The sequence below is a fragment of the Lissotriton helveticus genome, chromosome 5_1, assembly GCF_964261635.1.
Source record: "Lissotriton helveticus chromosome 5_1, aLisHel1.1, whole genome shotgun sequence".
Lineage (NCBI taxonomy): Eukaryota > Metazoa > Chordata > Amphibia > Caudata > Salamandridae > Lissotriton > Lissotriton helveticus.
This window is the reverse complement of record NC_136065.1, coordinates 1,087,370,164-1,087,383,505: the sequence shown is the minus strand read 5'-3', so window position 1 is coordinate 1,087,383,505 and position 13,342 is coordinate 1,087,370,164.

Here is a 13,342-nt window from a genome sequence, read left to right as displayed (position 1 = left end):
ATTGTGTTTTAATTTCAGAAGTCTTTGGGAAGACAGCTAATATATTCCTGATGAAGGCGGCTATTATACATGTGTCCGTTGAAACGCGTTGAGAAATAAAAGGGAGAAGTACATTGTACATCAATTAAGGATTATTCTGACAGCTGTGGAATATTAATTCTTATTTTGTACCTCCTTTTCTAGCAATAGGAAGTGTTTATGGTTTTTTGTATATTTTTTGTTCCCTTAGATATTGTTTGTGTTCCCAATTTTAATTATGTCTCTATTTTAAATGTTTTTTAAAGTTATCTGAATAAACTGTGCAAACTGAATTTATTTGTTGTTATAGAGTTATGTTACTATGATTGTGACATTGTTTCAATAGATAATTGTTTGTGTTTTAGTTGTGTGTGCAGTAGAAAGAGTTGGTGTCTCTTAATTAAGGTGCCCAAAGGGAATCTTTTATGATATAAAGTGAAATGAGAACACCTAGCCCCCCGCCCCCGGTTATAGTAGCTACTGCCCGGGAAAAATTACCTACCAATACAACTATTACTATAACGGGACAGAAACCTGATGTGGGGCAAAGGGAGAAAGGGGGTTCTACGTTGAACAACACGGATAGGATAGCGCCAGCATGGCATATTAATAACATAATCCCGGCAACAATTAATCTCCCGCCAGAATGTAGTCCGCATGTAGCTATTCTTGCAAACGTACCAAAGCTCAAGCCCACCCAATTCGAAAACCAGCAAACCCTTAAGAACAAAACCTTGTATTGGCTTGCTCAAAATTGTGGGTTTCCAATGCGTGGGGCAAACCAAATTATCTCTACACAGAGAGTAGGCTGGTTGGGACCCAGCAGAAAGGAGATAAATGGGGACTGCATAGTTATACATTTTAGGATTCCGGAATGGGCCAGAGATTCCATCTTAAATGCACCCATACCCTCTAAACATGAATATAATACAACCCTGCTCCCCCTAGTCTATTTTTATAGGAGCCAGTCAGGGAAACAAGCCACAACACGAACTGTTGATTGTCATAGAGCTGCCCACTCTAACCACTTTAATGTAGCTCATGAACCAGCACCTTTGTATAATCTATGGGATAAAATTACAATTCCGATCTACAACAGATTCCAGGTGTTTGGTTCATTAGAAGAGAATGATTGACTGAGGGAACAAACTAAAGAGTTGCAAACTGAAGCAACCGTATCTGGGGGAATTGTCTTAATTGACCAAGGGATGTTGTGCACAAATAGGGCAGAAGGGGATACTGTTGTGAGCTTAGTAAGTAGTGCCCAGTATAAAATCGATGACATAGCCCTGTCCGATGTTACTGCTAGTATGGACATATCTATGAATGTGAGGTCCACGAGACCTGAAGTGCCTGCACATCATGATTTATCAGCTGACAACTCTGCTGAATGCTTAAAGGTTATTACCTGGAACATAGCGGGAATCACCGCCAAATTAACTACGCCGTTCTGGGATATCTTTATTAAGCAAGGCTACGATATAATTTGTCTCCAGGAGACGTGGCATAGAACCCAAATACAAGTTGAAGGGTATACATCATATAGTGTGGATGCAATAGCTCCTTCAGCAGGAAGAGCAGGAAGAGCAAAAGGTGGACTATTGACCCTGGTATCCACTACTCTAACAGAGTTTAGCCCTGGTGGTTACACGGAGGTGGCCCAGTATGCATCAATCTTGCGTCTAGTGCATGGTAAAGGTAGGGATTTAGTTATAGTACATTTTTACAATAATATTGTTGGACCCAACCAGGGCACAATTGTACTGGACATAGAGCGGGCAATAGAGGAAGTACTTGTGCTATCAAGTGATCCCCCAGTAATAATCTGGATGGGCGATTTTAACATTCAAGCATGTAGCCACGCACTGAAGGGGATCTGTGGCCATCGTGAGGAGTATTTTTAATGGAGGTAGTATTGTTTTTAACCACTTCCCGCACACTAATTATGGGAGTGTGCTGAATAATTTGGTAGCCAAATTTGACTTGGAATTATTAGACTGCACAAAGAACAAAGATAATGAAGAGTGTCCATCATTTAGAGGGAGAGACGCCCATTCTAATATCGATCACATTTTGGTATCCAATGGATCCGTCTATTCTAATGTTTGGGTAATAGAGCAGCCAGTGAGCGACCATAACGGCATATCGCTGGAACTAACAGGCTGGGGGCAAAAAACCCATGTATATGGAAGACTGGTCCAAGGGATTACAGCTGAAAGACCTAATGGCATGAGAATTAAGTGGACCAGAATTAACCCTACCCAATTTATGGAGGACTTATTTCTAAAATGCAGCAGGGAAATAGGCTACTGCCTAGAATCAAAAGTGATCCCTGGCACTTTACTTGCCAACTTTTTAAAAATAACCAAAGTAATCGATAATTCACTTACAGCAAGGAGCCGTAAATTGAGGAGAATTCAAGTGGTGTGGTTCGATAGGTACTGTGCCCAGTCATTAAACAAACTCAAAATAGCACTTGATACCAAGCCCAGGGACAAAGATAAAATTAGAGAGGAGCGTCTTAATTATAAGACAGCCTGGCAGCTAGGAAAAAAAATCTGCAAAACGAGGCTTGGTCGAACTTGGATATGGCTGCGGAAACAAAAAATCACAAACTATTCTGGGAAATTGTAAATAGCCCATTTTTAAAGAACGACAATATTCCCAAAATTACCTTCCATGTTAGTTGCCGCGCTTGGATAGCCCATTTTACTGGGATTTTTAACTCTGATTCTAATTTTGATGGGTCAATTTTAACCACAGATATAGGGTCTAGTTTTAAATGGAAAAAAATGCAGCTATCTGTGACCATAACCGAGGTTACTGAAGCAATAAAAAATAGTAAAGGCGGTAAAGCCCCGGGGCCTGACGGGGTGCCTATGGATTTTTATAATTTTGAAATGACCTTATGGGCCCCAATATTGACACGATATTTTAACGCAGCTTTAGAAGACAGGCTCCCACTAACATGGGGTCAATCCATCATCGTGCCTCTTTACAAGAAAATGATTCAGAAAAGGGGGTGGTGATGAACAGAGTGTCTGAATTAAGCAGACCACTCTTACCCAGTCCAAAGATCAGGGGTTGATCCATCACCGTTTTTTAGCTCACTGCACCATCCCAGCTCAGAACCTGGCTATATGCAAATTAGTCTGTTCCTGTCCCAGTGCATGATGGGAACAGGGCAAACCAAACTACCAAGCCAATTCTTATACTGGGAAGGAAACAAGCTTCCGGGGACCGGTTTCTGGCATTTCAGCCGTCGTCGGCCCGGCTTGCTTGAGTCCTGATGGTGCAATGAGCAAGGGACTCACATCTGAGTATACCCTTCCACGCTTATGGTGGACAAAATGATTCAGAAAAGGGGGTGGTGATGAACAGAGTGTCTGAATTAAGCAGACCACTCTTACCCAATCCAAAGATCAGGGGTTGATCCATCACCGTTTTTTAGCTCACTGCACCATCCCAGCTCAAAACCTGGCTATATGCAAATTAGTCTGTTCCTGTCCCAGTGCATGATGGGAACAGGGCAAACCAAACTACCAAGCCAATTCTTATACTGGGAAGGAAACAAGCTTCCGGGGACCGGTTTCTGGCATTTCAGCCGTCGTCGGCCCGGCTTGCTTGAGTCCTGATGGTGCAATGAGCAAGGGACTCACATCTGAGTATACCCTTCCACGCTTATGGTGGACAAAATGATTCAGAAAAGGGGGTGGTGATGAACAGAGTGTCTGAATTAAGCAGACCACTCTTACCCAATCCAAAGATCAGGGGTTGATCCATCACCGTTTTTTAGCTCACTGCACCATCCCAGCTCAGAACCTGGCTATATGCAAATTAGTCTGTTCCTGTCCCAGTGCATGATGGGAACAGGGCAAACCAAACTACCAAGCCAATTCTTATACTGGGAAGGAAACAAGCTTCCGGGGACCGGTTTCTGGCATTTCAGCCGTCGTCGGCCCGGCTTGCTTAAGTCCTGATCGTTTTTGGCCACTATAGGTGTGGCAGGGTATACTCAGACATGAGTCCCTTGCTCACTGCTCCATCAGGATTCAAGCAAGCCGGGCCGACGACGGCTGAAATGCCAGAAACCGGTCCCCGGAAGCTTGTCTCCTTTCTGGTGAAGAATTGGCTTGGTAGTTTGGTCTGCCCTGTTCCCATGATGCACTGGGCCAGGGACAGACTAATTTGCATATAGCCAGGTTCTGAGCTGGGATGGGGCAGTGAGCTAAATAACGGTGATGGATCAAGCCCTGATCTTTGGACTGGGTAAGAGTGGTCTGCTTAATTCAGACACTCTGTTCATCACCACCCCCTTTTCTGTATCGATTTTGGCCACTATAGGTGTGGCAGGGTATACTCAGACATGAGTCCCTTGCTCACTGCTCCATCAGGATTCAAGCAAGCCGGGCCGACGACGGCTGATATGCCAGAAACCGGTCCCCGGAAGCTTGTCTCCTTTCTGGTGAAGAATTGGCTTGGTAGTTTGGTCTGCCCTGTTCCCATGATGCACTGGGCCAGGGACAGACTAATTTGCATATAGCCAGGTTCTGAGCTGGGATGGGGCAGTGAGCTAAATAACGGTGATGGATCAAGCCCTGATCTTTGGACTGGGTAAGAGTGGTCTGCTTAATTCAGACACTCTGTTCATCACCACCCCCTTTTCTGAATCGTCTTTACAAGAAAGGCTCTAGGTCGGAGGCGCGAAATTACCGTCCCATCTCACTTCTGGACTCGTCAATTAAAATCCTCAGTCGAGTCCTATTAGAAAGACTGGAAGCCTGGGTAGAGGAAAATAACATCTTATCCCCAGTGCAGTACGGGTTCAGAAAGGGGATGGGAACAATGGAGCAGTGTGTGAACCTGGAACTTATAGTCAGCAAGTACACAAAAGCAAAAGAGGGCAATTTATTTCTGTGCTTTGCTGACTTGAGTTCAGCATTTGACCTGGTTGAACACTCGCTCCTTTGGCCGGTTCTGTAGGAAATGGGTGCCCCGACTGAAATCATTCACTTTCTGGCCATATTATATGAAAACCTGTCTAGTAAAGTTAGATTTGGATCTGATGGAGAATGCACACCCTTTTTTAGAATCAACAGAGGCATCCGCCAAGGATGTGTGCTTGCCCCACTCCTATTTTCGCTTTTTATAAATCAGATAGACTCAATTTTAAGGATTCAAGCAGATGCCCCTACTATTAATAGTAACTCAATCCCAATTCTTTTATACGCGGACGACGCGGTTCTTCTCTCCCGGACTCAAAATGGCCTGCAATGTTTGATCAACAAATTCCATACTTTCACTGAGAGCAGAAAGTTGATAATCAACAAAGGAAAGACCTTTACAATGTCTTGTGGCAGGAAGGCAAGAAAAAGCAGGCCCTTTTATCTAGATGGGGAGAAATTAGAACCTGTAAAAAATTTCTGTTACTTGGGCATCACATTCTCAGGAGATGGGAGGTGGGCTAATGAACAAGACAGTGTCCGTTTTAAAATGGCAAGAAACACAAGTTGCGTCTTTAGATTTGCAGCGAAATTAGGGGGCCGTAGAATCCAAGAAATGGTGTCAATATATAACTCTAGGTGCATATCATCAGCCCTGTATGGGGCTGGGATATGGGGATATCACTCCCAGAGTGCTAACCTAATTCAGCATGAGGAAAATGCCTTCCTGAAACGTTTGCTTTGTGCGCCGGCTTCGGCCTCAAATGAGCTAATACATAGGAAGTCGGATTAAATCATGTCAACGACCAAATTGCCCTCCGACCCCTGTCCCTATGGCGATCCATCTGGTCAAAAGAAGAGACAAAATTTACTCAGGATGTGATGAACGATTGTTTAAAGCTCGACTACTGTTCAAACATTCCTTGGTTATGTCACATCCAATCTTGGTATAAGACACTTTATGTTTGTGATATTTTTGAAGAACCAACATCGGGGACAGGGTTGTCAAAGAAGGAGCTTAAAGTCACTTTCCTGAAACACACAAGTAGTACCAGGATGAATAAATATGCAAAACAAAGCACGTTTAATTCCTATTTAGAATACAACATCAACGAAGGCTTACAATCATACCTCACTGTTGTCATCAAAAGCTCACACCGTTTTGTACTATCTCGCCTACGTCTGGGGATTGTGCACCACCTAGTAGCATTCCCTACAATTAAGAAACCCGGTTTATGCTTTTGCCCCTGTGATGGCGCATCTAAGCAGAGTGGCTGTCATTTTATGTTGTTTTGTAAATTTTATATTTTTCACAGAAAATTTGATTTGAAACCCATCTTTTTAAAATATAATATTCGTAGTACAAAGAAAGCGATGCAACTGATGTTTAATTTAGAGAGTCCAGATATATATTTTCATGTGGCTACTTATATTTTGAAATGCATCTTTGCACGTAAATCAATCATTGTATGAATCCAATACACGACCCGACTTTTATACGAATACTGGTTGTATGTACCTATATGCACTTTAACTTTGCCAATTTGCACACGTGCCAGAAAATGAGTACTTCTGGCATTTATTGCACCTTATTGCCAGTTTGAGTACGAATATTGGTTGTATGTACCTATATGCACTTTAACTTTGCTAATTTGCACACGTGCCAGAAAATGAGTATTTCTAGCATTTATTGCTAGTTTGCACATGTATTATCAGGCGAAAGTATCAACATGCACTTTAGATTGCTCATTTGTACACATGTTGTTATATGTATATTGTACATAGTATTGATGGCGCTTGGTAAATCAGAGTCGATGCAAATCATGATGTATTGTAATTTATTTTTGTTGCTACATGGTTGTATTAATACATACCGAATAAAGCATTTCGAAAATGAAAATGAGAATGACTGGGGACCCTGAGACACTTCAGTAGGATCAGAGATGTTTTAAGGCATGGGTAAAGTGGGCAACTGCACAGGGCCTCCATATTTCAGCCTCCCATGTCCCCCTCCCCCGTAAAGTGAGTGGCACAGTCAATATTCCTGCCGTAATAAGTGCTAAAAATAACACAATTATTTGTTTAATTTGACAGCCGACCATGGTTCGCAGAAACAAAGGAGTATATTTACTATAATTTCATGCAACACATGACAAATTTGCTGTGCTGTGTTATATGAAAGAGCAGGACAACTGCACATGCAAACTAGGAGAAATAAAACCCTTACTATTACTTTTCTTCTGCCCCAGGAGGCAAATTTTATTGGTGCAAAGTCCTGTCGGAAAATAGATAAGACTATGCATACATAAAAAATATTGTAAAAATCGGTGATACCATAGGTACGCCTAAGTACCAGCAATGGAGCGCCGCCTTGAAACAAAGTAACTCAAAACAACACATGGTGTTGCTTTGAGTTACGTAAGACAGCTTTCCAGTGTAAAATAAACTTTGTACTGAAAAGTTAATCCCAAATCATGACTTTACGGCAGTTTGAATCACTTTTGGTCACTCTGCAGTTACTCATAGGGTTGCTAAATATGGCCCTTTGCATGCCTGGCTGAGGAAAAGTGTTCTTCTGATCGGCATCATTTGTACCGGGACTCATTGCCATCTCGTGTCAAACACTTCCACACAACCCACCTGGTCGTTTCTGCTGTTGCCTGAGGAAAATTCTAACTGACACGACAAAAACCATCTTGCAGCCTGCAATTCTGCCCAGGAACTGTCACACGCTGTGATCTCGGATCCCGACATCCCCATATCCGAGACTATCTAACCCCTCTATTACCGCCTCGCACCATAGCCCGTCCAGGCAGACGTGTAGAGCCCCCAACAACAGCGTCCCTGACGACAGGCATCCCGCCCCTCTCTCCTGTGCAGGAACCAATCAGAGGTGCCGAAGGACCGGAAGGGATACACCGTGACCCCGGAAGTCCCGCCTCTCCACCGATTGTCGGATACAGAAAAGCCGGAAGAGAAGACACGAGCGGGGTCGAAGGATTGTGGCAGGAGATTTCGGCTGGACCGGTGACGGACGGAGAAGACGGGAACGGAGAACGCGAGGAGTGGTCCGAAGAGTGGTGGAGTCCCAAGGAGGTGGCTGGAGAGCGGCCTTAACTCGGAGGAGAGTTACGGCGGAGCGCGTGAGTACCAGTTACTCCCTTGAGCACGCTAGGTGCCCGTGTATATAGTTAGAAAGCCCTCCCAGTGTAAATTGTTCCCGCTATCCTAGGCACGTCACAAGTAAGCACTAAGCAAGTTGTAAATACGCACTTCACACTGTATAAAGAGCACCCCTCTCCCCACATCCCTGAGCACTTCCATTCCTTTCCTTTCCTTGATCCATACCCGTACCGCCCTCACTTCCCCTTCGTATCCACACACTCCCGGGTTAACGGTGAAGGTACCGGATCTCGAGTCCAAGCACAGCTAACGGCTCCCTCTTTTCTCTTGTTTGCCCTCCGAGGTGTTCTCCGACCACAACGAGGCAGCTACACCAAAGACCCAGCCTTTCCTTGGACCCTCATCCCGCCCAGACAAGAAAGAAGAAGACGGACACCTCTTCACGGGATTTGGACCGGACTCTCCTACTGTCCCCGAAAAACCTTGTACAAACAAACCCCAATAAACCGCTATCGCCCACTATATCCGGCCTCCTCGCCTGCTTTACCAGTCCGCTGACCGCCCACGATCACATCTGGTGTCAGAAGTGGGATTAACTGGAGGAATGGAGGCCGTGATGAAAAGGATGGCGGAATCTCAAGAACAACTGGGAAAGTTAATGGAGCAGTTCCTCAAAACTGCCGAGGACGATCGGGGGCAGCTCCATGATGTCTTGAAGGGACAAGGATCCTCCCACGACCAGGCTATGGGGAAACTGACCGATGTCCTGGGTCAACCGCGCCCGATGTCCTCCCTCCCGTCAGTGGTACTGCAGAAATACGTACCGGGGGAGGACCCTGACTTTTTCTTTACCAACTTTGAACGGCTGGCCCAGGCCGCCGCCTGGCCGTTAGACCGATGGGCTCACTATCTAGGGCCCCTGCTAACGGGGGATCTACAAGCTGCCTACCAGCAAGCGAATATACAAGGCAATACCCCCTATGACGACGTAAAGAAATGCATTCTTGAGCGGCTAGGTATAGATGAGGAAACCTACCGCGTACGTCTGCGCCAAGTAAAAGAAGGACCCCAAGAGACTCCCAGGGCCCTCTCCTTCCGAATCAAAGACCTCGCCAACCGCTGGCTGAAACCCGACAACTCCACTAAAGAGAATATCCTGGAAAAAATTTACCTGGAACAATTCCTATCGTCTTTGCATCCAGGCACGCAAAGATGGGTACGCCAGCATGCTCACCTGACCCTGGACACAGCAATAGAAATTGCAAGCGCTTATAGCAGGGCCCAGGAGGTCCAGAGGGGAAAGGACGATCACCCCCACAAACCTCATCCCCCCACAGGACTACGACCTCCACGACCCCCAGTACCAAGAAGACCTGATCCTCCTATCTTTTTCCCCACACCGGTGATGCATCGTCCTGTTAATCCCGGACCACAATGCTATAGCTGTGGCGGATTCGGTCACATTGCCAGGAACTGTCCACACAAGGAAGAGCCGATGGAAGTGGGTCTGGCACGGAACTATGTGTGCTCCGTACCAGGGGCCCCTCCGCCCCCTTTCCGACGTCCAGTGAACTTTGATGGACAACCCCTCATGGCCCTTACGGACACAGGGTGTCGACAGAGTGTTATCAGGCCTCAAGACCTATCCTACCCGGTGCAACCTTCGTCCGGCATGGTTGCCATTCAATGTGTGCACGGGGACACGAAGAGTTACCCCACCGCCCAAGTACTGGTGCAGCATGAAAAGGATCCCGGCACGGCTCTTACAATGGGACTGATCCCCGCCCTACCAGAACAGGCGATCCTAGGAAGTGATTACCCCGGATTGCCCGGAATGTTGCATGACACCACAGAGTCCCTGACACACTGGTGGGAAGAAGCTCCCTTCCCTAAGGGATTGTCCTCCCCCCTGCAAACCCGTAAACCAGCTAAAACCAAAGCACAGAAGAAAAAGGAAAAAAGGGAATATACGGGCGCCTATCCAGTGCTTCCGGATGAACACCCCTGGCAAACGGACCGTGAATTCCGGGCCGCACAGCAGGAAGACCCTCTGTTACAGGAAGCCTGGGGAAGGGCAGTGGATCAAGAGGACCCCCTTAACGTAGGTCCCTACTTCTTTAAGAAAAACGGCCTTTTATACCGAAAAGGGGGGATCCAACAGAAACCCCAACTCCTGGTCCCCGGCCCCTTTCAGGAGAAAGTACTCTTCCTAGCACATAGTCATCTTCTGGGAGGGCATTTCGGTGAAGAAAAGACCAGCCAAACAATCCTGGACAAGTTTTATTGGCCTGGAATTCACCAGCATATCAAAAAGTTTTGCAAAGAATGTCCGGTCTGCCAAAAGCATAGTAGATACCGACCCCCTAGGGCCCCGCTGCAACCCCTTCCCATCTTAGACGTCCCATTCAGCAGAGTAGGGATGGACATAATCGGACCCCTATTACCGTCCCGGAGTGGGTGTCGTTACGCCCTGGTAATTGTGGACTATGCCACCCGCTTCCCTGAAGCCCTGCCCCTGAGACAACCCACCACCCAGAACATTGCGAAGGCCCTCATTACTGTATTCACTCGGGTGGGTTTTCCCAGGGAAATACTAACCGATCAGGGTACTCCTTTTGTCTCCTCTCTGATGAAACAGGTATGCGCCAGCCTGGGGATCAAACAAATCAGAACCTCGGCATACCACCCGCAAACCGACGGTTTAGTCGAGCGGTATAATGCCACCCTAAAACAGACCCTTAAGAAACTGCTAGGCTTAGAAGCCAAGAGGTGGGAAGATATGCTACCCCTTGCCCTGTTTGCTATCCGTTGTGCCACCCAAAGTAGCACCGGGTATTCCCCCTATGAATTGTTATACGGCCGACCCCCCCGCACCTTTCTTGATATGGCCCAAGAAGCATGGGAAGCAGAACCAGACCTTACCCGGCCCCTTCCCGAATACATGGAGAACCTGAAAACCCACCTATCCCTTATGAGAGATATAGTAAGCCAGAACCTCGAGAGTGCCCAGAACAGACAAAAAGGACAATACGATAAAGGCACCAAACCCAGAACCTTCCTGGCAGGGGATCTTGTGTTACTTATGCTGCCATCCTCCGATCAAAAACTCCTGGGACAGTGGCAAGGTCCATATAGCATCCTACGTCAGGTGACCCCAGTCACATACGAGCTAGACATAGATCCCGGTCGTGGAGTCACTCAGATCTACCACGTTAATCTTCTAAAAAAATGGGAAGGCCCCCGCCCGTCTTAAGTGGGTCAGCACACATAGAACCCCTCTCCTTCAGCCCTTGTATCGATCCCGATATCACCCCACGACAGAGACAGGAACTCGAAACAGTACTATATCCATTGCGACAGGTGTTCTCCTCCTCCCCGGGACACACCTCTATCACTGAGCACACGATACAAACCATTCCCGGGCAGGTAGTGCGACAAAGGCCGTACAGAGTCCCCGAGGCCCGCAGGGAAGTAATCCGACGCGAAACGGAACAGATGCTACAGATGGGTATCATCGAGCCCTCGGTAAGCGAGTGGAATTCCCCGATAGTACTCGTACCCAAACCGGACGGGTCTGTCCGGTTTTGTATTGATTTCCGGGGGGTAAATAAGATATCCTCCTTTGATACATACCCCTTACCCCGCGTCGACGAGATGGTCGAACGCATAGGGAAGGCCCAATACATCTCCACGCTAAACCTCTGTAAGGGGTATTGGCAGATTCCCCTACGGGAAGAAGATAGAAAAAAGACGGCCTTCTCCACACCTGACGGATTATACCAATTCCTGGTCCTTCCTTTTGGGCTTCATGGCGCCCCAGCCACGTTCCAACGGGCCATGAATAACATCCTGCAACCTCACTCTCTCTATGCTGGTGCATATCTTGATGATATCGTGATTTATAGTGACAACTGGACCCAGCATTTAGAACACCTGTACCAGGTCATCTCCTCCATAGGGGCATATGGTTTTACCATTAATCCCTCCAAAACTACCCTAGCAGCACAGACCGTGAAGTACCTAGGTTATCTCCTAGGGGAAGGCTTAATCAGACCCCAGGAGAGCAAAATCGAAGCCATACAGTCCCTCCCCTTCCCCCAGAGCAAAAGAGACCTTCGTGCTTTCCTGGGGCTCCTGGGTTACTACCGACGGTTCGTCCCCAACTTCTCACAAAGAGCAGCCCCCCTCACTGACCTCCTAAAAAAATCTATGAGAACAGACACCCTCCTCAAATCCCCTACGGTTGAACTGATGCAGGCATTCACGGATCTAAAGAATGCCCTGACCTCCCATCCCGTGTTAGTAAGCCCAGACTATACACGGCCGTTTATTTTACAAACTGACGCCTCCGAACAGGGACTCGGGGCGGTCCTCTCCCAGAAAGACCCCCAAGGGAACGAGAAACCTATCCTCTTTCTTAGCAGAAAACTGTTTCCCCGAGAGAAAAACTACGCCGTGGTGGAGAAGGAAGCCCTGGCCATTAAGTGGGCAGTAGACAGCCTACGGTATTATCTGGAGGGGAGACAATTCACCATCTACACTGACCATGCTCCCCTGGAGTGGATGGCGCGGAACAAGGGCCACAACGATAGAATCCTCCGCTGGTTCCTATCCCTCCAGCCGTATCACTTCACCACTGTACACAGGAAGGGCTTAGAACAAGGTAACGCAGACTACCTTTCTCGTTACCCTGTGTCCACAGAGGGTACAAGAAAGACAGCTAGGCGAAGGGAATGTGATCTCGGATCCCGAGATCCCCATATCCGAGACTATCTAACCCCTCTATTACCGCCTCGCACCATAGCCCGTCCAGGCAGACGCGTAGAGCCCCCAACAACAGCGTCCCTGACGACAGGCATCCCGCCCCTCTCTCCTGTGCAGGAACCAATCAGAGGTGCCGAAGGACCGGAAGGGATACACCGTGACCCCGGAAGTCCCGCCTCTCCACCGACTGTCGGATACAGAAAAGCCGGAAGAGAAGACACGAGCGGGGTCGAAGGATTGTGGCAGGAGATTTCGGCTGGACCGGTGACGGACGGAGAAGACGGGAACGGAGAACGCGAGGAGTGGTCCGAAGAGTGGTGGAGTCCCACGGAGGTGGCTGGAGAGCGGCCGTAACTCGGAGGAGAGTTACGGCGGAGCGCGTGAGTACCAGTTACTCCCTTGAGCACGCTAGGTGCCCGTGTATATAGTTAGAAAGCCCTCCCAGTGTAAATTGTTCCCGCTATCCTAGGCACGTCACAAGTAAGCACTAAGCA